Raw genomic sequence first — 27,816 nt, forward strand, 5'->3', positions numbered from 1 at the left:
TAGATGTTTTATTATGCTCATTTCACAGATAATAAAACTAAGGCTCTGAGAGAATCAGTGACTTTTCCAGGACCAGACAATGAATCAGTATGAAGGAAATTGGAATTTATTCTTCAGATCTAATGTGATGTACAGCATACTAGGAGCTTTTGCATGTTAATCAGTTCACATTTTAAAACCATATTTAAACAGGTAGAAAGATAATCAAGGATAAATATAATGAGGACTTGTAAAATGAAAATAATTACAGCATTAATGCTAATTTTTCAAAATGAAGTGAAGTCACAAAATTGTTAGTTAAACATAAATCCATCTTTTTGTTATTTTCAGCACAAAAGAAGATCAAGGAAAATATAGTTCTTCAGCTTGGGGCATAGCAGTGATGATTTTCTTATTTTATTTATGTTCAACCTTTTTTCAAAGAGGGATTAAAGCTACTAAATGATGAATTGAATAGAAAACTAGAACACTTTAACTCATCTTTTGCTTTTGTCTTATTTGTCAAGTGAAATGACCACTGGACTAAAATAGTAGTGCAAACACTAATATAGGAGAAAGTGCCCCAAGATCATGGTCAAGATTGGTCAGGAGATGTAAGGTGAGTAACTAACTGTTTCAAGTCCCTCAGCCGACAAATTTGATGCTAGAACGAAAGACCTAGTAAGCAAGATTTCTTATGGCTGTTGATGATTATTGATTGTTATTGAGAATAGGATAAAAAACTCTGAAAATTGGTAAACAAAATCTTGATTTTTCACAGTGTATACTAAAAATAAAGTAAATAAACTGGGGATTGTATCATTTAATGTAGATCCTGGAAAATATTCTAGAATCAAGAACTACTAGGCATAAGCTGGGTTGGTATGAATGCATACTATCACATTAACCCATTCATTTCCTTGGGAAATAGATTGGTAGATATAAAAAATCTAACTGTGGTAGTCATGCTTATCAGAAAGGCATTTGATCATATTTCTTATGAGATACTTGTAGCTACAAGAAAATTAAAGGTGAAATGTAACAGCAATTTATTGAATCAGAAATCAATTGGGTGACTTTACCAAAATGTGAATAGAATTGTGATCAACTGGCTAGGTGATTTCTCATGGTTATCTCAAGATTCCATATAAAGATTGTTCTGCCTAATCTATTTTTATAGCTCTTTGGTAACAACAGAGAGGTCATTTATCTAAGTGACAGGTGGCAAACAGCAAATTTGATATATAAACTGATATATGACTTGAATAGTGAATTTGAAATGGTGATGGGCTCAAAACCATGCAGTATAAATATACCATCCAAGTAAATAAATGTGATGTCATAACTTAAGTCCTAAAAATAGAGGTAGGGCAGTTACAACTCAGACAGTATTAATTTTTTTTCTAACAGTCATAGATGAATGGAAGATATTACCATTGTAAGAGAATAAAGGAATAAGACATTTGAATAAAAGTAGAAGATATGCATCTTCTCCTTTATGAAGAATATAAGTATTCTGCTTGCAACATATATATTTTGAAATAATCAACAGCAGGCAACACACAGGTGACCAGGATTGTGTTAACAACTATGTAACCCAAAGATTTCAGGAAGGAATAAAATAAAGCATAGAAATTCAAGAACTGTAAGAGAGGAACAACGAATGTACAAGTATAAGGACTGCATTTCAAATGAGTTAGGGACCAAACAAGAATATTCTTCTTGTCTTAAGACATCACAATAAAATGAAATATGGTTAATGCCTAAAAACATATCAATTTGAGGAAAGAAAGAGGGAAAGAAATAAAGAAAGGAAGGAAAAAGAAAAAGAAAAAGGAAGAAGAAGAGGAAGAGAGAGAAAGAAAGAAAGAAAGAAAGAAAGAAAGAAAGAAAGAAAGAAAGAAAGAAAGAAAGAAAGAAAGAAAAAGAAAGAAAGAAAGAAAAAGAAAGAAAGAAAGAAAGAAAGAAAGAAAGAAAGAAAGAAAGAAAGAAAGAAAGAAAGAAAGAAAGAAAGAAAGAAAGAAAGAAAGAAAGAAAGAAAGAAGGAAAAGAAAGGAAAGAAGGAAGGAAGGAAAGAAGGAAGGAAGGAAAGAAGGAAGGAAGGAAGGGAAGAAAGAAAGAAAGAAAGAAAAAGAAAGAAAGAAAGAAAAAGAAAGGAAGGAAGGAAGGAAGGAAGGAAGGAAGGAAGGAAGGAAGGAAGGAAGAAAGGAAGGGAAATAAAGAAAAACAAGAAATCACCTACTAGTTGGCTTGGAGCTATAATATTTCAGGTATCATGAAATGTTTTATACACATTTTTATTTTGTTATTTATTCCTCAAAGCTCATCCATTTTTATTAAGAAATTAAAAGAAAAATGTAAAAAGGTTGTGTTAGCTTCTCAAGGGCATATGACTTGTAAGTAGCAGAGTTGATCTTGGAATTCTGGTTGTATCAGGTCCCTCTGTGGATTACTATGAGCTAGAACCAGTTCATATTACTCTTTACAGTCAAAATATCCAACATTCTCCCCCCACCAAGCCTATACTGAGGATCAAAGATATGGAATTGATCACAGAAGTTGGCAAGCATTGCCTTTTCCCCTCAGTTTGGCACCTACAACCTATAAGAAAGTTGCCTAGTCATGTGATTGAAATTGAACTTAAAGTCAAAAGAGACACATACTGTTCTGAAGAGAAGAGTTAAGTTCAATAATTTACACACATAGTATTTTTACATTCATTGGCTTTCTCTCCCTGCAATCATGGGAGACAGGTTGTCATCTTCTATATAAAGGAATCACAACTATGTTATTTCCCATAGATTCAACTAATTAGATATAGAATTGTGACCACTACTTAATTCATTTGAAAATCAGTTACATGCCTTTTCACTTATATACAGGACAATTTAATACATTTATTAATAAAATATGTTTAGTATATTTATGAATTACATTATAATGTACACAAAAGAAACAGAAAAAATAAAACTACAAATGAAGCACAGTTTTGACACAATAAGATTAAACTTGTTCTCAACATAATTGCCCATGAGAGAGAGAGAGAGAGAGAGAGAGAGAGAGATTTTTTTTTTCTTAGAGTTTTACTCCCATCACCCAAGCTGAAGTGCCACGGAATGATTTTGGCTCACTGCAACCTCTACCTCCCAGGCTCAAGTGATTCTCCTGCCTCAGCCCGCCAAGTAACTGGGACTGCAGGTGTGCTCCACTAGGCCCAGCTATTTTGTTTGTTCATTTGTTTGTTTTTGGTAGAGACAGGGTTTCACCACACAGCCCACACTGATCTCAAACTCCTAGGCTCAAAGGATCAGCCCACTTCGGCCTCCCAAAATTCTGGGACTACAAGTGTGAGTCACCATGACTGGCCTGCACTTGATATATTTCAAAATGGTTTTCTAGTTTATTTGAAATATGATGTTCTGAATGTTTTCTTAAATTGCTTTTGTCATCCTGATATCCTTTCTTCAAATTCTGTGGTTTTTATGAGCACACGATGGTTGTCAAATGTTACCTATTTTAGGCATATGGCATATCATTGAGGTCGAAGTTTACTGAGTTCAATACTGGGTCAATTTTTGAGTATTATTATCTTATCATCACAAATACCAATTGAAGAACAAAGAACAGATACTCCAAAGGTCTAAATAATGAATTGAGTAGAAGAATGCTTTGGAATCCAAATCATAACTTCCTTGGTACAGTATCACAATACTAATTGTTACATGTATGTCATGTTAAGGAGAAAAAAAATTCTAACAAATGAAGTATATTAACTGTCAATGTAGTGTTTGTATCAACTGCCATAAGAAATAGTTAATTTTACTTAAAGCAAACAGTGAATTTTGCTAAAAATCAAAGATAATTATCTATGATGAAAATAGGAATAATGATGTTAAAAAAGGAAGCTCATTTCTGCCAAAGTGGTGTTCAGCTCGTTCAGCCAGAAGTTAATTTTATAGAAATATATATTTCTGAGTAGTTTATAAATTATATATGAAAACATACCTGGAAAGGGATATGATGTTGAAATCATAATATTCAAAACAATTATCCACCATGGCAATCTAATAATTGATTCTAGAGACAAGAAATACAGACCTCTATACTTGCAATAATTTCTTACTCTGCTTTATTCCACCTTTCTTGTACTTCTCTATTGCCTCTGAAAAGACTAAAGAGATCAAATATTCCACAAAAAATATAAAGTAGATAATAATACCACTCCTGCTTTTTAGATAAATTAAATAGAAATATTAAGCAACTTGGCCTATTGTTGTATTTTGAGTAATATCAGTGCCCCATATTGAAATCTGATGAAGTAATTCTAAAGGTTGACCAGTTTTTGGTTTGTAAAAGAAAAAAACATAAATTCTAAAAAATCTGAAACAAATAAAAGTGTCCTGTGCCTAGAAGACTCTAATAGTGAAAATTAGGTTGACTCACAGAAAGAGTAAGATGGTCTCAGAATTTTGTATGCGACGAAAAAACTATTGTGCATTCATTAGAAAGGAAACAAGCTTCCAAGAGTGAAATTGGATCAACTTTTAATATAGCACATACACTCACACATGAGTACAAGATTTTGATTTTTAAAATAAAATGGAAAACACAAAAGAAAAAAGGGTTGTGTGTGGATGAGGGCTTTCATCTGAAAACCGTGCTATCTCCATGAGAGAAAAAGGAAGGAAGATTTATTTGAGAGATGGTTGAGAGTTCTAAAAATGTACTTAAGTCTGCATGAAAGTGCAGGAAAACCACAGACGGTAATCAAAACAGATCATTAGATGAAATATTCCTAGGCTTTACTGCTTCAGGAAAAGTGATAACATAATAGGACATTTAAAATGTCTTTGAAGTCATGACTGTTCGAGTTTATACTGCCAATTCATGCTCATTCCATATTATTGTCCGGTGAGACAATATAATGGTAAATCGAACATGATTTGAGATCATGAATAAGAGAGAGAACATGTTTATTCTTAATGTAACCTAAAGACAAAGTCAAGTTCATTGAAGTTTGGACTCTGTTGGTCCTTGTTAAAATTGTCTGGGAACAAGATATTTATAATTCAAAAATTCATTTATAATTATGTAGAGGAATTGAACTTATCATCATTTAAATTCCTGTGAATACAAAAGAGGAGTTAATGAGATTGTGTAAGTGAACTTTCAAAGATATAAGCAGGATTTTGGAAACTTGGATAACTTGTATTCCACGAAGAGAGAGAAAGAAACATGGTTGAGAAAATACCTGACGGTTTATCACATGAAGTTTAGAGAAACACCAGAAGTGAATGATAAATTATGAATTTCAATATTCTATCCACTTGGATCCAGCCTATGAATGCCTTTTATTTGGCATCATAGGGAGTAAAGAAAACAGGCCAGTTAGAGGGCTGCTTCAGTATTTTTTTTTTAACTCTTTATTTTTCCTTTTGCTACTGCCTTCTTTTTTAACTTTTAGGTTCGGGGTACATGTGCAGGTTTGTTATGTAGGTAAACTTGTATTATAGGGGTTTTTTGTACAGATTATTTCATCACCCAGAGATTAAGCCTAGTATCCATTTTTTTTTCTGCTCCTCTCCCTCTTTCCACCCTCCACCCTGAAGTAGGCCCCAGTGCCTGTTGTTCCCTTCTTTGTGTTTGTGAGTTCTCATCATTTAGCTCTCACCGCTGAGTGAGAACATGCAGTATTTGGTTTTCTCGTCCTGCATTAGTTTGCTAAGAAAAATAGCCTCCATCTCCATCTATGATACTGCAAATGACATGATCTCATTCTTTATTATGGCTGCATAGTATTCCATACTGTATAGGTACCACATTTTCTTAATCTAATCTGTCACTGATGGACATTTAGGTTGATTCTATGTCTTTGCTACTGTGAATAGCACTGCAAAGAATATTTGCATGCATGTGTCTTCATGGCAGAATGATTTATATTCCTCTGGGTATATATCCAGTAATCGGATTGCTGGGTCGAATAGTAGTAAGGATTGCTGAAACTGTGTAACTGCTGATACACAAAAATGTTCATTTTTAAGGGTTGGATATTGAGATTTAACTATTGATCATTTAGGTACATAAGACCTTTCAATGATTCCCCATTAATTCAATTCTAAAATCAATTCACTTTCCATGAAAGATGGTTTATAGCATATAGATGTTTGGGATTTTATAAATTAGCATAAATATAGAAAATATGAATAACTGATCTGGATAATTCCAAGGAACAAAACTGATTACTCCAGGTGATCAAAGTGATAATGGACAAATAGCATCACATTAAGTTAACAAGCTTCTGCACAGCAAGGGAAACAATCAACAAACTGAAAAAGCAACCCACAGAATGGGAGAACATATCTACATTGTATCCATCTGATAAAGAATTAATAATCAGAATGTATAAGGAGTCCAAATAACTCCATAGGAAAAAAAACCTAATAATCTGACTTAAAAATGGACAAAAGATATGAACAAGCATTTCTCAAAAGGAGACATACAAATGGCAAATGGGTATATGAAAAGGTGCTCAATATCATTGACTGTCAGAGAAATGTAAATCAAAACTACAATGAAATCACAACTACACTTCCATGTTAGTTAAAATGGCTTTTATGCAAAGGACAGGCAATAATGAATGTTGGTAGGAATGTGGGAAAAAAGGAACACTTGTACACTGCTGGTGGGAATGTAAATTAGTAAATCACTATGGAGAACAGTATGGAGGTTTCTCAAAAAACTAAAAATAGAACTACCACATGATCCAGCAATCTCACTACCAGGTATATACTGTTAAAACAAACTAAATATGGCCCGAAAAGGACTCTGTACTTCTATATTTGAGTCCTTGGTGATAAACTGTAACCTAGCTTAATAGGCAGACAAAATTGAAAACCTAACTTAGTAGTATGCACCTGTAACAATAGGTAACACTTGGCCAATCCCAGCAGCCATACTTCAACCTTTAATACACCGCTGTGTGTTCAAAGTATGTTCAAATAAGGCATACACCAAGCTGTAACCAATCCAGCTGTTCTGTACCTCACTTTCAATTTCTGTACGTCATTTCCCTTTTTTTGTCTATAAATCTTCTTCCACTATGTGTCTGCCCTGAGTCTCTGTGAATCTGCTGTGATTCTGGGAGATGCCTGATTTGCAAATCATTCATTGCTCAATTAAACTCCTTTAAATTTAATTTGGCTGAAGCTTTTCTTTTATCAGTACTCCCCAAAAAGGAAATCAGTATATCAAAGAGATATCTGCACTCTCATGTTTATTGCAGCACTATTTACAATAGCCAAGGTTTGGAAGCAACTTACTTGTCTGTCAACAGATAAATGAATACTGAAAATGTGGTACATACACACTATAGAGTACTATTCAGTCATAAAAAAAGAATGGAATCTTGTCATTTGCAACAACATGGATGGAACAGGAGGATACTGTGTTAAGTGAAATTAACCAGGCACATAAAGACAAACCTCACATGTTGTCACTTATTTGTAAGAACTAAAACTTAAAGCAATTGAACTCATGGAGATAGAGAGTAGAATGATGATTACCAGAAGCTAGGAAGGGTGGTGGGTGCGGTGGGGGGAGTGGGGACAGGTAATGAGTACAGAAATACAGTTAGAATGAATTAGACTTAGTATTTGACAGCACAACATGGTGACTAGAGTCAACAATAATTTATTGTACATTTTAAAGTAATTAAAAGAGTATAATTGGAGCATTTGTAACTCAAAGAATTGATAAATGCTTGAGGTGATGGGTACCCCTTTTACCCTTTAAAAAACTTATGCAATTACTCAAGTTTTATAACATAGTTTACTTATAAGTCCAGGAAAGTGAAGCAGCTACTAAGCACTAAATGCCCAGAAGAGCACTTAGAAAGTGTGTTTCTAAAAAATGTATACTTTTTGAAAGAGCAAACATACATGGATATGTAAAATATAAAGTATACCATAAAAACAGAATAAGTTAATTTGACAACTACATAAAAAAAAAAAAACAGAAAGATCCATGTTTGTTCTAAGCAAAGGATAAACTGATCAAAGATAAACAACTGGAGTTTAAAATAGAGAGCCTTGTTTCATCTCTAGCATTATCATAGTGCAATGAAAATTTAATGATCTGGATTCAGAGAATGAAAAATTCAAGGCAATAAATTAAAGAAAATATCATAAGCCTGGGACTTGTAGTAGAACTCAGTGATATACCGACGTATTATATTTTTTTAACCACACCCCTTTTCCATTAAGTTAATTTGCCTACTGATGAGAGTGTTGCTTGGAGGTGATTATTAATAATCTTTAAATATTTTCTCTCCAAAGGATGTTTTATATTTTAGGAGAATGACTTAACCTTGGATCTCTTCTTTCCAGAAATACTTCCATTCTGTGAGAGACCACATGGAGTGGTGTAAAATGTGTCTATTGAATGTAGAGTCAGACAAGTTGTAGCAGATGCTTGTAATTCTATGTTGCCTCTGCATGCATTTTGAATACTGGTTAGCTTTCTTGTGCCAAAGGCAGGGCTCAGTGACCCTTGACACAGTTTCCAGTTCTACCTCACACCCAAAAGACTCAAGATGTGGCCAAAGACACAACTTACATACATCTCTCTTGCTTAACAGACTGGGATCCCAGCTTTGCTGCAGCTTCCCTTCAATGGATCATTCTGGCATTTGCTGGTGAACATAAAGTGACCCACAGCCTATTCCAAATAGATACTGCTATTTGCTAGGCTCTACCCTCACCCCTGTTTACACCCCCCTGACCTCCTGTGTATGCCTCCAGGCATACAGTGTACCCCCTCAGGGTCTGTAAGTACTAAAAACTCTTAAACTTTCTCATTGTTTGTGAAACATTAAAGCCTGCCAACCAATCTGAACGCTGAAGTTAAGGGCCTCAAAAGAACCCCATGCAGATGGATCCCCTGCTGATGTTCTTCTTTTTTGGGCCTCCACTGGCTGGAGACAGTAGTTACCAAATGAGTTGATAGAGAAATCAAAGACTTTTGTTTAAAAGATAGGTATGTGTTGGGATTGTGGTTAAAAATATACTGGTCATTTGAGAAGAGCAAAATTGTTAACATATTTGAGATTGATAGGTTCTTGATTTGTGAAAAGATGATAATTACATATAGTTTGTAAATCTGTAGTACAGATAAAAAGACAGAATAATGTGAACAGCTTAATAAGGTGGCCTTCAAGTACTAGCAATATATATCCTTATGTTTCTATCAGGAACAACACTTTTCAATTTTTTTAGGAATAAAAGGATTGTTTTCAAATCTGAATAGTGCATCTTCCACCTCTCAGTTCAGGCAAGGCAGCTCTGCTTTCACTTTTCCCTGAGGAAGAATTTGTAAGTGGCGCATGTCTGAGAAGGATTGATCTTCAGTGTCTTTATACCCTGTGTCGGGGGATGTAGGCAGAATACACTTAATTGTACACATTAACACCTTGCTCTGAAGAGAAATTTAATTTCAACTTCTCTAAGTTTTTGTACTAGTCAGGGTGGGCAAGGTTGTGCTGGAATGGGACACCCAGAGAGTCAGGCTAATGGAAAAGCTATTACTCAGTGTCAATGGCTGTCATGGCAGGAGGCAAAAGGGAACTCATGCAAATCTTACACAACGAATTAAGTCTTGTGTCTCAGAAGGGAACCATGTCAATTCCAATTATGATTCTCGGTCTCAGTCAGCCGCTAAAAGGCCAGAAAGTACAATCCTATGTTCCCAGAAGACTGAGGGTCAAAAATATTTATCAATCAGGCACATAATTACCATAGTTATGGCTTAATAAACACATGCACGTGCACGCGCGCACACACACACATACACACTGTGTGTGCTAAGAGCACGTATCAGAAAGCTTATTTATAGAGAAATTTATTTTTTCTTTTCAATTACTGAACTGCATACTATCTCAAGTTCCCATTTTGCCTAGTAGGAAAAAAAATGAATCAATTAATTATAAGTAAACTCAATCACTTCCAGATTGTGTTACACATTAGAGATTCAAACCGAGCCAAATTAGCATCTTTACCCTCTGTGAGGAAAGACAAAACATGTAGTATGGAAACATGTGGTATGAGACCATGCAATCACACATTGCCTGGCACTTACTACTTGGTTCCTAAGGCCTAGTTGTTCATTTATCATCCACAAAATTGTTGTCATGCTTCTACCATAGAATGGTATAATATCAGGGAGGCAAGGTCCCTTCCCTGTACTATAATCAATGAAAGAAAGTAAAACAGAATTAGCCATGGCCCGGAAAGCAAAATTTAACTGAGGAGACAAGGGAGGAATACATGAAAAGATAACACACAGTTCACAGCCGGTACCTAAAAAATGACTACCAATCATAGAGAGTGCTGGAAATGTGACACGCAAAGTGGTCCACCAAGCTGGGAGGATTTTAGTGGAGGTAAGGAAAAAACTAGATCTTAGTCTACAATGACCAGTAAATTATAACATGCCCATTTATATTAGATTCAAACTTTAATGAAATCTATAATTAATTGTTTACCAATGTTGGGTACTTATGTTAAGCACCTTATGTGCACTGTTTCTTATAATTCTCATAATAATTTTATGAGGTTGGAAAGAATTTTATGCTCATTTGAAAGATATGAGTCACTTAAAGTAGTTTAGTAATGAGCTGGTTAGCAAGTGTCAAAGACAGGGTTAATGTTCAGATCTTTTATACTCCAACAGCTACACTATTCTTTATTTGCTATGTTCAACATATTTTGTCTCAGTTTGCAAATATGACAAACTTACACAATCAAATTAATCATAGCATTTGTAAGTGGATTATGACTGGGGGCACTTACCAGACCGCATTGTGCCTTGAGTTTGAGTTCTGACTCCATCCGATAATAGCTGTATGAACACAGCAGGTCATTAATGTAGTGTGTATGTGTCTGTTTTCTCATCTATATAACTGAGATAAAATAATTGCCCTGCTAATCTTACAAGTTTTTTGATCATCAAAATAGCTACTCTACAGAGGACACAATAAAAAATTTTAAAAATATATGATATATATGTTCTAATTTTTAATATATAAAATATACATTATTATCAGAAGGGATTTAGCATTCCACATAGAAAAATGAAATATTAAAACAACAGCATTAGCTTTAAAATGCAATGTTCATGGAATAATTTATGAAGTAATCCATGAACATACCTGGCAAATATGTAAAATGCAAAAAAAAAAAAAAAAGTCTTTTTAAATTAGTCTGGTAATGTGAGAGTATAATAAAGCAAAATATAATTTCCAGAAGAAAAATTTCAAAGAAAAATGCAGCTTCAAATAGCCAGAGAGAGAAAACAAATCTCAATGTCTCCACCTCCCCTGCCCTCACTTTTCATTGTTAGGGTGCCCAGTGCTCCATAGTTTCCAGTGCAGTTTTTTAAAAGCTGGCTAAATCTTCCATTTTATTAATGCAATGACTAATCCGCCAAGTTTGCCTCTATTTCCTGAAATGAAACAATGATGACAACTTTCCAACTAGCATATGAGTAAATGCTTGGGTAACCTAAGTCAGTAATGGGCAGGAACTTTCCATTTTAAAGCAATATCTAGAAGGTATTTGTTAAGAGAGGACAAAGAAAAACAGAACAAAGCTATAAACCACAGTCAGCTTTAAAATTATATAAGAATGGCTGGGTGCGGTGGCTCACGCCTGTAATCCCAGCACTTTGGGAGGCCAAGGCGGGCAGATCATGAGGTCAGGAGATCGAGACCATTCTGGCTAATATGGTGAAACCCTGTCTCTACTAAAAATACAAAAAATTAGCCGGGCGTGGTAGCGGGCACCTGTAGTCCCAGCTACTCGGGAGGCTGAGGCAGGAGAATAGCATGAACCAAGGAGGCAGAGCTTGCAGTGAGCCGAGACCGCGCCACAGCACTCCAGTCTGGGTGACAGAGCGAGACTCCGTCTCAAAAAAAAAAAAAAAAAAAAAAAAAATTATATAAGAAAATGTTTAAAAGCTGTACATTAAGAATAATAGACCCCTATGTGATGGCATGGCTTGCCTATATCAAAATATTTCATGTGACCCATAAATACAAACATCTACTATGTACCCACAAAAATTAAAGAGGGAAAAAATGACAGCAAACAAAAAAAGAAAAACAGACACATCCTTTCAAAGGCAGATGGATTTCCTCTATATTAATGGCTTTCTAAGTGAATGCCATAAAACACAAATGCAATGCTAGAAAACTGTAGAAGTATCAATGTAGGTGATCTACAACAAACAGAAATAAGAAGCCACAAAGTGCAAAGTTTTGTCATGTTAATTAGTGTAACTCACCATTCCACATAAAGTCAATAAAAATTCAAGACAATTTCTCAAATCTATGCAGGGCATGAGAGTAATCAATGTTCACAGTCCAGCTGTGAGCTAGAAGGATTCAACATTAAGTTTTCTGATAGGAAGATAAGAAGAGACTAAATCTATACGCTTCTCATTACAAATAAGTGCTACCTGACTTTAAAATAAAAGGTCAGTGAATCAGCAGCTAGCTTTAAAATTTCTATTGTCTATGAAACTTACAACTGCTCAAATAAATCCCAAGTCGCTTTCTAAATTATTGTATTAATATATCGGTAGGTAGGTTTTGAGTATCATCTGTCCAAAAATGTGCTGCTCTTAGCTTGTCTTGTTTCTTCTTCACTTATTTTTCACAGCTATATTTTCACCTTTATTCCCAAGCAGCCCACAGGATCCAAATCTATTTTAGTTTGAAAGTCAAAGACAAAGACAGAATTGTGGTTATCAGCAACCTCAGGTGTGCATATCCTTCGAGTCAGCCCCAGTGACTCTATGCACAATGAGTGATCCCCAGACATCTGCAGCTGAAGCCTTTCCATATAATTTGTTCTTATCTACTCTTTTACACAAGTATAATAGGCCAACTGACTGTGTTTATATTGGATTTCACTGCCACTAACTCATATTTCCCAATCGGACTCGAGGCCCTCAACCTTCAGCCCATGGGATTCACCCTGATATTTTCTAATATCGTGAGCTGAATTCTACTTCCCATAAGCCAGACATTCCTCTCTTAGTTATTTCTCCAGATCATGCCCAGATTATACCAAATGTCTTACCCCAGGAAAAAGAGATCCTATCTTTCTACTACTCTGTCTTGGTAGTAGAAAAGTATCCTAAATCACTTGCTGATGAGAACCTAGAAAGTCATCTATCATTGTCTTCACATTGAAGATAATAGCCTGACACCCATCGTCACTGAGATCTTGGCTGAAGTGAAAGGCTGCCATGATTCATTACCAGGATGGTCACACTACAAAGCTCATGTTAATTCTTCTCTTCCTTGAGAGCTTGACAGTGGTAGAATAATAGATAGGTGAAGTGGAGCCGGATTACGAAGAGCTCTGCAAATCATAAAGGAAAGTTTTCACTTTATCCAATATGCCACAAGTTGTGATTGTTGTTTCCTGAGTTGGAGAAATCCAAATCAAAGTAATGCCTTAACATGGTGAGCATATTCTGGTTTTCTTATGAGATATCTGGCTTTTACTTGTGTCTGGTGTAACTTTTAATTGTTTCTGGCTTAAACTTTCAAGAGATTCTCTCTTTGAACAAGAAAATATTGTCCCCCTATGTTATGAAGTTGATGAATCATAGTCGATTAGTGGGAAGTATATTCATTATCTGTAATGCCCTAGAAGCAGCCTTTGGCCAAAAGAGTAATGTTTGGTTCTATACACTGTACCTACCATTTCTTGGTTAAGGAAGCATGCTTTTGTTTCACATGTCTCCTCAATTATACCATTCTTCTTAGGAGAGTTCTTGTTCTGAGTGAGTGGAAATAGAAAAAACTTCTTGTTCTAATTTGCCTGAAGGTTAATATTCTTTAATTACTGTACTCTTTCAAAGCACCACTGGCTTTTTCTATAATAACATTTTCCTTTTGTTATAGAAATTTGTGTTTTAATGATATAACAATTATTTTGTTTTCTGTTGTCCTTTCCTTTTCTGTCTTAGCTTGTAGAATCTTAGAAAGAGAGAGAGAGGGAGAAAGAGAGAAAATAAATGAGTGCCTGTCTCCCTCTGCAGTTTCAAATATAATTAGCTTTAAATAGCTGCTAAAAAAGAAAGTGATGTGTATTTGGATATGCACCCTTGTGTTAGATTCAGATTTAATTACCAATAATTTAGCAATACCTGTATCAGCTCTGAAGATTCTGATGTGCAATGCATAATGCTAAATCTCTTCTATATATAAAGTTAGAGAGACTATATTCTCTCATACATCATGTAATATTCTCTCATAAGAGACAGGAGTATGCCTCTCAAATAATTGGGATAAAAAGACAAATGGAGATATAGACAGAATCATAATTGGACTTTATTTGGCTACTCCAGCAGTATCTAAGCCTGTCAACACAGTATAGGCTTATCTTTGAAGCAGGGGACAATGGCACTAAAAAGTAATCTGGGCTTATTTGTAAGATATCCCTGGCACAAAGGTAGTGTCAAATAGATACCCTTGCCTTAGTAAAGTGGCCTCACCTAAGATAGAGAAAACCACTGTGCAGAGAAACACCTGATTGAGATACCCTGTGCTTTTGATTCTATCATTCTGTGTCCAGGATTATAATTATAACAACAATCAGGTGTGCCATAATAAAATAAAAAGAAAATACATTGGGTACATACATGTGGAGACACCAGTCTTTACTAGACATTTTTTAGGAGTGAATACATAAGGGAAAAAGATGAGCTTATGAAAATACTTATCAATACAAAAGACAGAACATCACATTTAAAATGCTAAAAATGCATAATTTTTACATGGTTTGTTAAACAACTGAGAAGATTTTAGGAATCACACTTTGTGTTTTAGACAAAACTCAAATTCTATAAAAACAAAGATTTTAAAAAACAAGACAAAGAAGGGACAGAAAAACTAAACAAAATATATTAAATAATGACACTTAAGGCATTAGGCATCAGTCAATGAAGGACAGTAAGACAGAAAGAAAGCAGTTAAATTTTACACTTACCGCAGCTAATTGCCTGAAAAAGTTTTCAGGAGCAGTGCAGGATGGGAAAACTCACACAGAGTCCACAGCCTCCCTGGGTTGACAAAATAGAGCCAAAGTCTGGGGAAGCTAAGGAGATTAAAGTAGACAGACGGAAGCACTGGAAAATGAGAGCTGCACAGAGAAAGAATTTCATATACTGCAAAAAACATCTCCTAGAGAATTCAACTAAGTACTGCTCAGTACATGCATGGGAGAAAATACTCAAAGACTGGGAGAAGAACCATCCAAAAGGATTAGAAGAAAAAATGCCCAGAAAGCACACAGTGCCAAAACAGCATCTGTAATCATTATTCAGACCCAAACCATCTTATTTCAGGGGACATTGTGTAGAGTAGAAAGGTCTTGCCTCACCAGCTAGAAAAATATATTAAACCCAGATAAATGCATTTCTTGTCTTGCCTAACAAACTTAAAACCAGACATGAAGGACTCAATGGTTTCTATATAGTGAATCTGTTTCTTTCTCTCTCTCTCTCTCTCTCACCCACACACACATATACCCCTCAAAATTATTTAAAGAAATATAAAAACATCCAATATCAAACAAGGTAAAATTCATGTCTGAAATTACAGCCATGCAAAAAATCAAGAAGATACAACTCATACTAGTAAATCAAGAAACTGAAACAAACTCAAATGATTATCATAATTGAATTCATAGACAAGAACATTAAAACATTTATTATGACTGTATTTCATACTTTCAAAAATCTAAAAGTCATCTTGAACTTATTCAGTAGAGACATAAAAGTCATAAGAAAGGTTCAGATCTAAGTCAAAAATTACAAATTACAATCCCTGAGATGAAAAAGATGCAATGTGATTAACACAAGATTAGATATTGGAGAATAAAAGACTAGTAAACTTAAAAATATAGCAATAAATATATCCAAAATAAGAGCCAGAGGAAAAAAAAAAGACTGAGGAAAAATGAACATAACATCATGTACTCTGAAGAATGTGACCATATATATGTTTAAGAGAAAAACTTTAAGCACCTCAGGGAAAAAAGACATGTTATGTCCAGAAGATCAAAGGTAATAGCTCTAGATTTCTCTTAGGAAAGCTAGCTTAGAAGACAGTAGAGTAATGTCTTTAAAAGTACTGAAAGGACAAAAAAGAAACTGTCAACATAGAATTCTATTCCTAGCAAAAATATCATTCAAATATTTAAGTAAAATAGTTTCTCAGACATAGGAAGACTAATAATCATCAGCTGTCTTGTGGCATAAACAAATGTTAAAAAAAAAAAGAAGTACTTCAAGCAGAAGAAAATGAAACTATGTTGAAACCTGGATCTACCTAAAGGAATGAAAAAACACAGAAAGTGTAACTACGTAGATAAATGTAGTGACTTTTATTACTAAAATCTTATTTTAAAAATAAGAAACCATTTAAAATAAACATAATAATACTTTAAGTGTTGTTTCAAACATATATAGAAACAAAATACATGACAATAGCATAAAGGTCTGGTGGGTGGGGAGTAGAAGCACAGTTGACCCTTGAACAACAAGGGTTTAAACTCTGCGGGTCTACTTATACATGGATTTTCTCCCACGTTTGCCACCCCTAGGACAGCATGACTAACCCCTCCTTTTACTCAACCTACTAAACATGAAGAGGACAAAGATGAAGACTTCTATCATGATCCACTCCCACTTAATAAAGAGTAAATATATTTTCTCTTCCTTATAATTTTCCTAATAACATTACCTTTTCTCTAGCTTGGTTTATTGTAAGCATATTGTATCTAACACATATAACATATAGAATAAGTGTTAATCAACTGTTTATATTATCTATAAGGCTTCTGGTGAGTAGTAGGCTATTAGCAGTTAAATTTGGGGGAAGTCAAAAGTTATATTTGGTTTCAGCTACACAGGCGGTCAGCATCCCTAAATCCTATATTATTCAATGGTCAGCTATACATTATTTTAAAGTTCTTACACTCTATGGGAAAAACATAACACTGCTTGAAAGTAGATGGTAAAGAGTTAAAAATGTGTACTAAAAACCTTAGAGTATCCATTAAAATAAAACATCAAAAATAGCAACTAATCAGTCAACAAAAAAGGGAAAAATTGAATAATGTACTCAATACCAAAGAAGAATGAAAAAAGAAAAAAAATAATTGCCTGCAGATAGTATAAATAAAAAGCAAATAGCTTGAAGGTAGATTTAAACCCAATCTTATCAATAATAGCGTTAAATTTATGTGGTCTAAAAATTTTAGTTGGAATGCAGAGATTATCAGATTGGATAAAAATAACAAGACTCATATACACTGCTTTTAAAATTATGTTTTTTAAGTATGAAAACACCAATACAAGTAAAAGGTTGTAAAAAGATATATCATGCAAACGCTGATCAAAAAGAAAGCTAGAGGGACTATATTATTATCAGATAAAGTAGACAGACTTAAGAGCAAAGTCTCTTAATAGGGATAAAAAGGATAATCTTACAATGGCAACAAAGTTAGTTAATCAAGATGATATAACAGTTCTTTCCATTTATGTACTTAGGGAAAGTTTTTAAATACTTGAAGCAAAATCTGATAGAACTGCAAGCAAAAATTCTGTTGTAGACAAATCTTTAGTTATAATTAGAGATTTTAATACTTCTCTCTCATGCCAAATAGTATAAATAGAGATAGAAAATCAAAAAGGATAAAGAAGACTTGAATAACCTATCAACCAACTAGACCAATTTTTTGTATTTATAGAATATTCCAAACAAGAAGAGCATCAGGATTTACAACTTTTCCAAGTGTACATAAAATATTTACCAAGATAGATCATACTCTGAGTTATCAAAACTTTCCCAATAAATCTGAAAAGATTTAAGCCATTGAAATTATATTTCTGATGACAATGCAATTAAAATAGAAATCATTAACAAAGTATTAATAATTCCCAAATATTTGGAAACTAACACTCTTCTTAATAATCAATGGGTCAAAGGTGAATTCAAAAGTGAAATTTTTTGAAAGCATTTGAATGTAGATCAAAATGAAGGTACGACAAATGAAAATCTGTACTTTGCAGGTAACTCAGTAGTTAGTGGGAGGTTTATAGTACTGAACCCTACATTAGAAAAGAAGAAAGATCTGAGTCAGCTTCCACCTTGGCTCCCACCTTAAGCTAGAAAAGCAAACTAAGAAATTAGAAAGAAACTTAAAGCAAAAGAAAACCAAAATAATCAAATGAAAGAAAATAATCAAATTAAATAGAAAATCAACAAAAGACAAAATCAAGTAAGAAAGACAGAGGGCGGCCGGGCGCGGTGGCTCAAGCCTGTAATCCCAGCACTTTGGGAGGCCGAGACTGGCGGATCACGAGGTCAGGAGATAGAGACCATCCTGGCTAACACGGTGAAACCCCGTCTCTACTAAAAAAAAAAAAAAAATACAAAAAAACTAGACGGGCGAGGTGGCGGGCGCCTGTAGTCCCAGTTACTCGGGAGGCTGAGGCAGGAGAATGGCGTGAACCTGGGAGGCGGAGCTTGCAGTGAGCCGAGATCGCGCCACTGCACTCCAGCTCGGGCGACAGAGTGAGACTACTCATTCCATCGTCACAATACCCTACGGGATAGTGGCGATTATTACCTGACTTTTACAGGTGGGTAAACTGAGGCACGGAAGGGCTGGCTAGGGTAGCTGGGGCCTGAGGGTGGGGGGCTGGGAGGTGGAGGAGCTGGGATTTGAACCCCTGTCTGTCAGCTTAATCACCACGGCTTACCCAATGCACCATCCTGCCTCCCTCTCCACTGGTCCTGTGGGTAGATCCATAGGTTGATTGATTGATTTTCTTCCCCAGAGACTCCAGGTGCAGAAAGGTTCTGGTGCTGGAAGCTTCCTAGAGGACTGGTCTCTATCCCCTTCCCAGAGGTAGGTGAGGCCCAGGGAGGAGACATGAGCTAGCCAGGGAGGGAGGGCTGAACCCACCTGACTCCCCACTCTGGCTCTGCTCTTGGCCACTGCAGGAGCTGTGGCCACAGGCGTGGCCTGGGTCGTCCCGGGGCCTCCCTTGACAGGGCTGCTAGCCTGAGCTGCATGGGCCGCCCTGCTGGTCTGGGGATGGTAATGAATGCAGCAAATATTTCACTTGCCCCGTTTCTGGGCCCTGTGCTGAGCGCTCCTCCCTCACAGCAGCCCCAGGGGCATGGGTGTCCTTCTCCCTCCCGGTAGGCAGATCCAGAGCCTGGCCTCTCCGTCGTGTCTCTGCGTGGGCTGCTGTTTCTGCTTGTCCCTGGTGGGGGATTCACCCCTTTTTATTGAGGTAAAATTCACGTAAGTTAAAACTGCCCTTCTTACAGCGTACAAATTAAGTGGCATTCTGCTCACGATGTTTTGCAATCATCACAGCTCTCTAGTTCCAAAACACTTCCATCGCTCCAAAAGAAGACCCCGTGAAAATGCGGTGCACTCGCTCCCCACGTGCCCTCCTCCCCCGAGCCCCTGGAAACCTCTGAGCTGCTTTCCGTCTGTGTGGGTTTGCCAGTGCTGGGCATTTCATATGAATGGAACCCTAAGCATTTGTCCTCCTGTGCCCTCGAAGTCTGTGCATGTTGTGCCAGTGCTGGAAAAAGAAAAAGAAAGAAAGACAGAGGAAACGCTAGGCACGGTGGACACTCCTATAATCCCAGGTCTTTGGGAACCCGAGGCAGGTGGATCAGGAGTTCAGGAGATTGAGACCATCCTGGCTAACACGGTGAAACGCCGTCTCTACTAAAAATACAAAAAAATTAGCCGGCCGTGGTGGCCTGTAATCCCAGTTCCTCGGGAGGCTGAGGCAGGAGAATTACTTGAACCTGGGAGGCGGAGGTTGCAGTGAGCCGAGATCACGCCATTGCATTCCAGCCTGGGCGACAGAGCAAGACTCTGTCTCACAAGAAAAAAAAAAAAAAAAAAAAGCAAGAGGAAAATAGTGAGAGAGAAACAAATGTCAGTAAAATACCACTATATACTTATTAGAATGTTTAAAATATCAAAGACTGATTATGCCAAGTATTATTAAGTATATGGAGCAACTTGAGGTCTTACACACTGCTGATAGGAGTGTCAAATTATGCCAGCACTTTAAATAACAATTGAAGTTTATGAAAAATTTAAACAAATGCCAACCGTATAAGCAAGCCAATGCACCTCTACATATTTACCCAAGAGAAGTAAAGAATATCTTCCCCGTTGCCTGACTTAGCTGCTGAGACCCACTGTGAACGTTGACTGCTCCATGGTCAACTAACTTTTATGAACCAGAAATCTTGACCTAGTCCAAATTTCAAAACCAACCTCCTCATCCTATTATGTGCTTTCACCATGTCCAGTGCCACCTAGTATTTTAGCTGTTCGTGAAAGGAAAACCAGGGCAGATGCACTGCCTTTATGAGTTAGTGCCTGAAGTGGCCTTTCTTTCTCTTGTCTACAATACAGTTGCATCTCTTTCAACCCTATTCCCAACCCCACTACAATTTCTCAGTAGTGAACTTTGCTTTCTCAGTAGTGAGCTTTGCTTTCCCTGAGCTTTGCTTTCTCAGTTTTCTCAGTTTAATGAACCACTTATTCACGTCTTTCCAGTTCCCGCCAGCCTCCTTTATTTCCTAATTATAACTGTGTCCTCCTTTTTGGCCAGTGATTCCTTGGACTGGTACAGTAGTGAAAACAAGCAAGTAAAAATAAGCAAGAAAACAAAAACAAGAAAAAGGCAAAAAATGCTTTTCTTCTTGGATCAAAACATCTCATATTTATAATCTGCATGGATAATACCAACTAGGCATAATTCAACAGAGGTCTCCGGTGTAAAAAAATCCTTTTGCTACAAAAGAGGGGAAGTGTGATTGTCTTCAATTCCTCATGTTCTGAGAGCGTGTACTGCACTTTAGTGCAAATTAGAAAATTTCCCTGTTCAGGTGGATGATTCCCAAAAAAATACTTGCTCTGAGTGTTTGATGCATCGCAAGTTGACCCAATTCAATTCTATCAAACAGAGCCCAAGCTACCCTGCCTCACCCTAAGCTAAGTACTTCCTAATTACAGTTGAACTTTCATGTGATATCTAGAAATCCAGAATCCAGTGGAATAATGTTCTAAAGTATAAGAGAAGTTATAAAATATGTGTGTGTTCATGTAAAGCAGGCCTCTTGAGTTTTCCATTTTCCTCCCCTTTAAATTCTGATTACTTATTGCTCCTTGTGGCAGACTATTTTTGGAAAAGGCACAACAGTTGCTTCATGTTTAATACTGAACAGGAAAGATGAGATGTTGACCTCAAATTTTTATTTTTCTGTCTACATGTCATTACATATTTGTCTAAACCCCTAGGATATACAACTCCAAGGGAACCCTAAAGTAAACTCTGGGCTTTGGGTGATAAACATGTGTCAGTATAGGCTCATGGATTGCAACAAGGGTACCACTCTGGTCAGAGGTGTTGAAAATAGGGGAGGCCAGGTGAGGGGGACAGGAGGGATATATGGGAAATCTCTGTTTTTTTATCTCAATTTTGCTATGAACCTAAAACTCTTCCTAAAAAAATAAAGTTTTAAAAAAATGTTTTAAATTATTCTCATTCAGACCATCTAATTCCTAATAAAAGACAAGCATGGCTGGAAAATGGCATGGAATATGCAGACACACAGGGAGAAAGCATGCATGCTACAAGTTTCCATGTGTCTACTTGAGAATTTCCAGATGCAAACGAAAAGAGAGAGATTGCAGACTAATCAGATGAACTCGCTTTATTTTACATTTTGACAGTTGCTATGTATTCTTCCCCCCAAAGTAAGAAACCCTCATCAGTGAGAAGTGGGAGGTTGGAAGAGGAGTGATAGAAAAATCCTAGATAACTGACATCAAGTATTCCAATTTATAGGGTTTCAAACTGTTGCAAGCATTTTTCTCTTTTCAGATAGAGCAGACTGAAGACTGATTTCCATCCAAGTTTTGAAAAATAAAGCTGATCCTCCAACCGGGTGAGAGAAGAGAGAAAATTCTTGTTTTATAAATGAGAAGGCATATGACAAATGGAACAGTTCTAACCAGAGACTTTTTTTTTTTGCACTATTTTATAATTGGTATTACAATATGGAAGTGTCTTGTCCTTCACATGCAATTAGTGCCATGGGAAAGTTGCTCTGCAATTTCTACTCACATTCCAGTCTTTGAAGGGACTCAAGACAAGTGTGACCCATGTGACTCATTTTACACTGCTGAGAGAAATTGACTGTTCAAAATCCATCCTTCGATTTTAAGAGCCATGATTATAAAAAGTCAGACAAAAACAAATATTTGAGAAAGTCTTCCCTAGAAAATGTATCAATAATTGAGAGAAGGAAAAACTCTAAAATTAAATGTCATAATTAAAGTGAATAAAGTACACATTTTAAGCATAATTCATAACTGAATTACAAAAGTAATTGTCATCATATTTTTATTGCTTAATCAATTTCCATACTCAAGTACACTAATTCCCACCTTCTTTTTGGTGTGACTTTTTTTTCCCTTCGAGACAACTTAGTCTTGATGTTTTTTCAAATGTATTCTATTTATCTCATTTATGTGAGCTCAAGAAAACATTATTTGGTCTTTCTGCTCCAACAAATATGAAAGAGAAGGAAAGACCAAACAGAGGACCCTTAACGGGAAAACAGAAATCAAAGCAAATAACCAAGGAAAAAAAATAAGATATTAATGCTTATGATAATTTAAAAAGTAAATAAAATAAGGAAACTAGCAAAAACTCCTCAGCAGAAATTATTCCCAAATTGCTCAATATCAAGGACTTATACACATTATCGAAATTCATTTAGTCAAAGCGTACATGTAAGCCTTTGGGGTGATGGAAGTGTTTTGTATCTTGATGGTGATGGTGATCTTACAGGCATATTAAACAGTCAATATTCATCAAAGTGTACACTGGATGCAATCTATTACACATAAATTACACCTCAATAAACTTGATTACAATAAGAAAGCAAAACACTTGTTTATGATCCCTAGATAAAAGTTAAGTGCACTGAAAATAAATGAACTATGAGTGATAGTAAATATTCACATTTCACAGAAGTCATTGCTTTAAATGTACACTTACACTCCAATATTTCTCAGTGAGAGGTTTCAAAAATCATGGTATGTAATAAATGTGAGGTATCACAGGCACCATATTCATTTGCAATCACAAGGAAAAGCAGATGTAACAGTTTTTGACTTTTTGTCATTTCATTTCTGTATCAGTCTGTTTTCACACTGCTGATAAAGACATATCCAAGACTGGGAAGACAAAGAGGTTTAATTGGACTAACAGTTCCACATGGCTGGGGAGGCTTCAGAATTATGGCAGGAGGCGAAAGGCACTTCTTACATGGCGGCAGCAAGAGAAAAATGAGGAAGAAACAAAAGCAGAAACCCCTGATAAGCTCATCAGATCTCGTGAGATGTGTTCACTATCACAAGAATAGCACAGGAAAGACCGGTCCCCATGATTCAATTACCTCCTGGTAGGTCCCTCCTACACCACTTGGGAATTCTAGAAAACACAATTCAAGTTGAGATTTCAGTGGGGACACAGCCAAATCATGTCAATCTACAACTTAGAGTTCCATCCTCTCAGTGCTGGAAAAGTTGGAATGTTTCATATTTTATGGTAGGATAAAGTCTACGGATTGGAAGATAAGACATTGAAGTGCATTAACCATCAAAAACTGTGAAGGAGGCCAGGCACCATGGCTCACGCCTGTAATCCTAGCACTTTGGGAGGCCGAGGCAGGTGGATCACGAGGTCAGGAGATCGAGACCATCCTGGCTAACACGGTGAAACTCTGTCTCTACTAAAAATACAACAAATTAACCGGGCGTGGTCGCACACACCTGTAGTCCCAGCTACTTGGGAGGCTGAGGAGGCAGGAGAATCGCTTGAACCCAGGAGGCAGAGGCTGCAGTGAGCTGAGATCATGCCGCTGCACTCCAGCCTGGGTGACAGAGCGATACTCCATCTCAAAAAACAAAACGAACAAACAAACAAACAACTGCGAAGGGTCTGAGAGTTCACCCTTCTCACAAACTAACCAGTTAGCCAGACAAAAGTTTCATGAATGCTGGTAGAAGACGCAAGACTCCTGGGTCACAGAAAAATAACAGTTTAGTGCTCATGACAATAGCAGTAGCCAAAGTATTAGCATTTTTTTGCACCAGTTAACCAGGCCTCCATTTTTGCAAGGTGATACAAAGAGAACCAGATGATACCTTCAGTGATTGTGCTATAGAAGAGGAATCTTGACTTCAGGGAACCCGAATCCTTTATAGTGGGCAGTGAGCATGCCTGGCCTTTGCTCCAGACAGAGACACTGTCTCTATGTTCCAAGACTGTTCACAATACAAATATCCCTGAAAAGATAGTTCAGAATGAAGGGCAGTTACTTGCTCACTCACAAGAGATGCAGAAATACAAAAAGTCTGTGGAAAATTGACCTCTAACAATAACAATTCAATCATTAGGAAAGTACTTCAGGGTACCTTGAATTCTTCAAAGAAAATGTTAGCTAATTTATTAGAAACCTCTGCTTTTCCAGGTCCAAGTTTTACACTAATACGTGTATATAAAAGTGTATACATTTTCTCAATTTGAGTCAAAATACCAAAATCTACACAACAACATTTGTATTAATTAACAGAAAACAGACATAGCAAGGAATAGCACACTACATGCATGTGCTGGACCTCCTTGTAAATCACCTCATGTAATCAATGACAATCCAACTGTTACCATCTATTTCAAATGATGAGTTCTTGTCCATGAAATTTATTTCTCATTTATCAAGGTAACAGGAGTAGAAATTAATCAATCTTCAAATAAGCTGCCCATAATCACAAAGTACATTTTATTAATGTGCTAGAAGAACAAATATTGGAAAGTTTTATTTGGCTTCAAACTTGACCCTACTTAGAAATAAGGTGACAGTATACTGCATTTCAAAAAGTATACATTCCTCATTAGCTCAACAGCCCAAGTTAAAATATACATCATCCTAGATTCCACTCTCCTTGTCACTCTTCTCACATGCAGTCAGTTGCCCACTTCTGCCATCTTTGTTTAATCAATAGTTATCATATCTGCTTCCGAGTAAGGCTGTGCCTTTTATTTGTATCAACTGCGTCTCCCATTATGCTGATGCATAGTCAGCACGCAATAAAGGTTTGTGAAACGAATAGATCTACTGCTTTATCAACGTCAGAAAACAATGCACATGGGAATGTAAATTGGTACATCCATTATGGAAATCCATATGGAGATTCTTCAAAAAAATTTGAAAAGAACTACCATATGATCCACCAATCGCACCTCTGAGCATACCACATATATCCAATGGAAACGAAATCCATGTGTCAAAGAGGTATCTGCACTCCCATGTTAATTGCAGCATTATTCATAATAGCCAAGAGATGGAATCAGCCTAAATGTCCAAAAATGGAGGGATGGATAAAGGAAATGTGATATATATGCGCAATGGAATACTATTCAGCCTTAAAGAAGAAACCCTGTCATATGTGAAACATGGCTGAACCTGGAGGACATTATGTTAAGTGAAATAAGCCGCCGGGCGCGGTGGCTCAAGCCTGTAATCCCAGCACTTTGGGAGGCCGAGACGGGTGGATCACGACGTCAGGAGATCGAGACCATCCTGGCTAACACGGTGAAACCCCGTCTCTACTAAAAAATACAAAAAACTAGCCGGGCGAGGTGGCGGGCGCCTGTAGTCCCAGCTACTCGGGAGGCTGAGGCAGGAGAATGGCGTGAACCCGGGAGGCGGAGCTTGCAGTGAGCTGAGATCCGGCCACTGCACTGCAGCCTGGGTGACAGAGCGAGACTCCGTCTCAAAAAAAAAAAAGAAAAGAAAAAAAAAGAAATAAGCCAAGCACAGAAAGACAAATATCACATGTGGAATCTAAAGAAGTTGAACTCACAGAAGCAGAAAGTAGAATGGTGGTTACAAGAGACTGGTGGGGAGAAAGGTGGAGATTGGAAAGATGTTTGTCAAAGTATGCAAAACTTCAACTGGACAGGAGTAGTAAGTCCAAGAGATCTATTGTGCAATATGGTGACTACAGTTAATAACATTGGACAGTATTGTATTCTGGAAAATTTCTAAAACAGTAGATTTTAAGTGTCCTCACCACAAAAATCATAAGTATGCATATGATAATTAGTTACATTTAGCCATTCCAAATGTATGCGTATTTTAAAATATTACATTGTACACAATAAATGTATATAATTTTTGTTTAATTTTTTCAAATAAGCTTTCTAAACAGAAAATACCATTAAAAATGAAAAGGAAATTTTAAAACCACAGTGCACAAAGAGAGATAGGGAAAAAATTGATTTTCTTGTCAAACATGGATTTTATCTTTCTAACAATTATAGATATTTTCACATAATCGATAATACAAGCATACATTTTGTGTACTGGTAAACACAAACCCCATTCAAAATAGTGACATTTTTTTTCTCCATCTCCTGTTAGCAAATCCAGTTGTACTTACTTGTTAAACATTAGTTTCCTAGAGAAGAAGATACTATCATTTCAAACTGCAGCAAACAAAATATTCTACAGGACGTATAAATCTTGTATAAAACCTGAACTTTGAGCTATGAAATTCTGGTGGCTTTCTCAACCCAGTCAGTATGACACTGTGAAATCTAAGACTATACCAGAAATGCTCATTCATTTTAAGGTATGTATGTTTATTTAAGGCTATTTTGCTTTAAACCAAGTGGTTATCCTCAAAACATACAGCTTCTGTTGGGGAGGATAAAAGGAGAAAAATCAAAGTTTAATCTCCAGTTCTCATGGAAAAAATCTGAAGAGCAGTTGTCCTCCTTTAAAAAAAAGTTAATAAAAAATGTTTTCATGAAAAGATAACATCCTGGCATGTTAAGACAATTTAACCATTTTAATCTGATGCAATCATTTTCTCTAAAATAGATACTGCGTTTGCTATCCAATGGGCAGTGGTTTGGGAGAGCATTTCTGAAAGATCCTTTGGTTAGTAGCTAGGACAGAATTTACCTCAGGAACAACAATATCCACACACAGTGACCATTCCCACTATTCTTTTGACTACACAGCTTACACTAAGGTAATAAAAACATCAGCTATGTTTTCAGGATGCAGTCAAGACCCCATCCAAAAAGAAAATAAAACTTACATTTTAAATTAAATGGTATGCATTAGAAGAGAGTGATTTTGCAATTGCTGGATCAATCAATCACAGTCACTTGACTGTGACTTGAGAGGAGGTTTCTAGAAGAAATTCAAAGTTTGGATGAATGCCTGAGGGTAGTCTCTTCTTACCTTAATCCACATGTTTCTAACCCATAATTATCTCAAAGTTGTCACACACACACACACCACACACTTTCTTGACTTCACTGAAACCCACTGTCACCTAAGGATACTGCTTGTCCTCTCAAGCAGGGGCTGGGAGATGTTTTCCATCAAACTCGAAATATCCCAGTATCAGAACCAAGGCAGTGTCCTCCTGACTACCCAATGCCACTTGCAGACAAATAACTGCACTCTCTTTTGTAAGCTGCTCCTTTGAGTAGTTGACAATAAGAGCCTCTTCTCCCTCCAGTCCTCACTTAATCATTTGATCACTCCTTAAAGAATTTAGCACCCAACTGATCGTCTTTTCACCCAACCTTACCATCATGCTAAGCAGATTTAACATCACTTGGATG

The 27,816-nt window shown here is 36.4% G+C and overlaps 2 long non-coding RNA genes across 3 annotated transcripts in view; one reads left to right on the forward strand and one right to left on the reverse strand.

Moving 5' to 3' along the window:
* Nucleotides 1-511: 511 nt before the first annotated feature.
* LOC139361368 (uncharacterized) lies at nucleotides 512-22,158 on the forward strand. Its single transcript, XR_011618932.1, has 5 exons — nucleotides 512-598; nucleotides 16,653-16,748; nucleotides 18,895-18,965; nucleotides 19,266-19,356; nucleotides 21,985-22,158. It is a non-coding gene; the product is annotated as an uncharacterized lncRNA (long non-coding RNA).
* A 2,225-nt stretch (nucleotides 22,159-24,383) lies between these two features.
* The window catches only part of LOC139361376 (uncharacterized), a 34,753-nt gene continuing 31,320 nt past the window's right edge, over nucleotides 24,384-27,816 (reverse strand). For both annotated transcript variants that reach the window (XR_011618942.1, XR_011618939.1), the window contains one exon: nucleotides 24,384-24,458. This is a non-coding gene — a long non-coding RNA (uncharacterized lncRNA). The remainder of the gene's footprint in view (nucleotides 24,459-27,816) is intronic.

The sequence above is a fragment of the Macaca nemestrina genome, unplaced genomic scaffold, assembly GCF_043159975.1.
Source record: "Macaca nemestrina isolate mMacNem1 unplaced genomic scaffold, mMacNem.hap1 Scaffold_45, whole genome shotgun sequence".
Lineage (NCBI taxonomy): Eukaryota > Metazoa > Chordata > Mammalia > Primates > Cercopithecidae > Macaca > Macaca nemestrina.